Source organism: Petromyzon marinus, unplaced genomic scaffold (genome assembly GCF_048934315.1).
Source record: "Petromyzon marinus isolate PM22_M1 ecotype Great Lakes invasive population unplaced genomic scaffold, UKy_Petmar_22M1.pri1.0 PM_Scaffold_35, whole genome shotgun sequence".
Taxonomy (NCBI): Eukaryota; Metazoa; Chordata; class Hyperoartia; order Petromyzontiformes; family Petromyzontidae; genus Petromyzon; species Petromyzon marinus.
Window position 1 is genome coordinate 870784 of NW_027423335.1, and position 5660 is coordinate 876443.

Genomic DNA, 5660 nt, shown 5'->3' on the forward strand with positions numbered 1-5660 from the left:
ACTACCACCATCACCAACACTCACTCACTCACCATCACCACTACCACCACCACCACCACCCACTCACCATCACCAGTACCACCATCACCACCACTCACTCACTCACCATCACCACCACCACCACTCACTCACCATCACCAATACCACCATCACCACCACTCACTCACCATCACCACTGCCCCCAGACCACCATCACCACCACCACCACCACCACTCACTCACCATCACCACTACCACCATCACCACAACCACTCACTCACCATCACCACTACCACCATCACCACTCACTCACCACCACCACCACCACTCACTCACCATCACCACCACCACTCACTCACCATCACGACTACCGCCATCACCACCACTCACTCACCATCACCACTACCACCATCAACACCACTCACTTACTCACTATCACAACTACCACCACACCACCAGCACCACCACCACTCACTCACCATCACCACTACCACCATCACCAACACTCACTCACTCACCATCACCACTACCACCACCACCACCACCACTCACTCACGATCACCAGTACCACCATCACCACCACTCACTCACTCACCATCACCACCACCACTCACTCACCATCACCAATACCACCATCACCACCACCACTCACTCACCATCACCACTACCACCACACCAGCACCACCACCACCACTCGCTCACCATCACCAATACCACCATCACCACCACTCACTCACCATCACCACTGCCACCAGACCACCACCACCACAAAAACTCACCATCACCACCACCACCACCACTCACTCACCATCACCACTACCACCATCACCACCACCACTCACTCACCATCACCACTACCACCATCACCACCACTCACTCACTCACTCACCATCACCACTACCACCACACCACCAGCACCACCACAACTCACTCACTCACCATAACCACTACCGCCATCACCACCACTCACTCACCATCACCACCACCACTCACTCACTCACCATCACCACTACCACTAGCACCACCACCACTCACTCACTCATTCACCATCACCACTACCACCATCACCACCACTCACTCACTCACCATCACCACTGCCACCACACCACCAGCACCACCACAACTCACTCACTCACTCACCATCAATACTACCGCCATCACCACCACTCACTCACCATCACCACCACCACTCACTCACCATCACCACTACAACCAGCACCACCACCACTCACTCACTCACTCACCATCACCACTACCACCATCACCACCACTCACTCACCATCACCACTACCGCCATCACCACCACTCACTCACCATCACCACTACCACCATCACCACCACTCACTTACTCACTATCACCACTACCACCACACCACCAGCACCACCACCACTCACTCACCATCACCACTACCACCATCACCAACACTCACTCACTCACCATCACCACTACCACCACCACCACCACTCACTCACCATCACCAGTACCACCATCACCACCACTAACTCACTCACCATCACCACCACCACCACTCACTCACCATCACCAATACCACCATCACCACCACTCACTCACCATCACCACTGCCCCCAGACCACCATCACCACCACCACCACCACCACTCACTCACCATCACCACTACCACCATCACCACCATCACCACAACCACTCACTCACCATCACCACTACCACCATCACCACTCACTCACCACCACCACCACCACTCACTCACCATCACCACCACCACTCACTCACCATCACCACTACCGCCATCACCACCACTCACTCACCATCACCACTACCACCATCACCACCACTCACTTACTCACTATCACAACTACCACCACACCACCAGCACCACCACCACTCACTCACCATCACCACTACCACCATCACCAACACTCACTCACTCACCATCACCACTACCACCACCACCACCACCACTCACTCACGATCACCAGTACCACCATCACCACCACTCACTCACTCACCATCACCACCACCACCACTCACTCACCATCACCAATACCACCATCACCACCACCACTCACTCACCATCACCACTACCACCACACCAGCACCACCACCACCACTCGCTCACCATCACCAATACCACCATCACCACCACTCACTCACCATCACCACTGCCACCAGACCACCACCACCACAAAAACTCACCATCACCACCACCACCACCACCACTCACTCACCATCACCACCATCACCACACCCACTCACTCACCATCACAACTACCACCATCACCACTCACTCACCATCACCACCACCACTCACTCACCATCACCACTACCACCATCACCAACACTCACTCACCATCACCACTACCACCACCACCACTCACTCACCATCACCAGTACCACCATCACCACCACTCACTCACCATCACCACCACCACCACCACCACTCACTCACTCACCATCACCAATACCACCATGACCACCACCACCACTCACTCACCATCACCACCATCACCACTCACTCACCATCACCACTACCACCATCACCACCACTCACTTACTCGCTATCACCACTACCACCACACCACCAGCACCACCACCACTCACTCATCATCACCACTACCACCATCACCACCACTCACTCACTCACCATCACCACTACCACCACACCACCAGCACCACCACAACTCACTCACTCACCATCACCACTACCGCCATCACCACCACTCACTCACCATCACCACCACCACGCACTCACTCACCAGCACCACTACCACCAGCACCACCACCACTCACTCACTCACCATCACCACTACCACCACCAGCACCACCACCACTCACTCACCATCACCACTACCACCATCAACACCACCACAACCACTCACCATCACCACCACCACTCACTCACCATCGCCACTACCACCATCACCACCACTCACTCACTCACTCACCATCACCACCACCACCACTCACTCACCATCACCAATACCACCATCACCACCACTCACTCACCATCACCACTGCCCCCAGACCACCATCACCACCACCACCACCACCACTCACTCACCATCACCACTACCACCATCACCACCATCACCACAACCACTCACTCACCATCACCACTACCACCATCACCACTCACTCACCACCACCACCACCACTCACTCACCATCACCACCACCACTCACTCACCATCACCACTACCGCCATCACCACCACTCACTCACCATCACCACTACCACCATCACCACCACTCACTTACTCACTATCACAACTACCACCACACCACCAGCACCACCACCACTCACTCACCATCACCACTACCACCATCACCAACACTCACTCACTCACCATCACCACTACCACCACCACCACCACCACTCACTCACGATCACCAGTACCACCATCACCACCACTCACTCACTCACCATCACCACCACCACCACTCACTCACCATCACCAATACCACCATCACCACCACCACTCACTCACCATCACCACTACCACCACACCAGCACCACCACCACCACTCGCTCACCATCACCAATACCACCATCACCACCACTCACTCACCATCACCACTGCCACCAGACCACCACCACCACAAAAACTCACCATCACCACCACCACCACCACCACTCACTCACCATCACCACTACCACCATCACCACCATCACCACACCCACTCACTCACCATCACAACTACCACCATCACCACTCACTCACCATCACCACCACCACTCACTCACCATCACCACTACCACCATCACCAACACTCACTCACCATCACCACTACCACCACCACCACTCACTCACCATCACCAGTACCACCATCACCACCACTCACTCACTCACCATCACCACCACCACCACCACCACTCACTCACTCACCATCACCAATACCACCATGACCACCACCACCACTCACTCACCATCACCACCATCACCACTCACTCACCATCACCACTACCACCATCACCACCACTCACTTACTCGCTATCACCACTACCACCACACCACCAGCACCACCACCACTCACTCATCATCACCACTACCACCATCACCACCACTCACTCACTCACCATCACCACTACCACCACACCACCAGCACCACCACAACTCACTCACTCACCATCACCACTACCGCCATCACCACCACTCACTCACCATCACCACCACCACGCACTCACTCACCAGCACCACTACCACCAGCACCACCACCACTCACTCACTCACCATCACCACTACCACCACCAGCACCACCACCACTCACTCACCATCACCACTACCACCATCAACACCACCACAACCACTCACCATCACCACCACCACTCACTCACCATCGCCACTACCACCATCACCACCACTCACTCACTCACTCACCATCACCACTACCACCATCACCACCATCACCAAAACCACTCACTCACCATCACCACTACTACCACACCACCATCACCACCACAACCACTCACCATCACTACCACCACCACTACCACTCACTCACCATCACCACCATCACCACAACCACTCACTCACCATCACCACTACCACCATCACCACTCACTCACCATCACCATCACCACCACTCACTCACCATCACCACCATCACCACCACCACTCACCATCACCACTACCACCACTCACTCACCATCACCACCACCACCACCACTCACTCACCATCACCACTACCACCATCACCACCACCACTCACTCACCATCACCACTACCACCATCACCACCACTCACTCACTCACCATCACCACTACCACCGCACCACCACCACCACTAACTCACCATCTCCACTACCACCATCACCACCACTCACTCACCATCACCACTGCCACCAGACCACCATCACCACCACCACAACCACTCACTATCACCACCACCACCACCACCACTCACTCACCATCACCACTACCACCAACACCACCATCACCACAACCACTCACCATCACCACTACCACCATCACCACTCACTCACCATCACCACCACCACTCACTCACCATCACCACTACCACCATCACCACCACTCACTTACTCACTATCACCACTACCACCACACCACCAGCACCACCACCACTCACTCACCATCACCACTACCACCACACCACCAGCACCACCACAACTCACTCACTCACCATCACCACTACCACTACCGCCATCACCACCACTCACTCACCATCACCACCACCACTAACTCACTCACCATCACCACTACCACTAGCACCACCACCACTCACTCACTCACCATCACCAATACCACCATGACCACCACCACCACTCACTCACCATCACCACCATCACCACTCACTCACCATCACCACTACCACCATCACCACCACTGATTCACTCACCATCACCACTACCACCACACCACCAACACCACCACCACTCACTCACCATCACCACTACCACCATCACCACCACTCACTCACTCACCATCACCACTACCACCATCACCACCACTCACTCACTAACTCACCAACACCACTACCACCACACCACCAGCACCACCACAACTCACTCACAATCACCACTACCACCATCACCACCACTCACTCACCATCACCACTACCACCAGCACCACCACCACTCACTCACTCACCATCACCACTACCACCATCACCACCACCACCATCACCACCACCACCACCACTCACTCACCATCACCACTACCGCCATCACCACCACCACCACCAT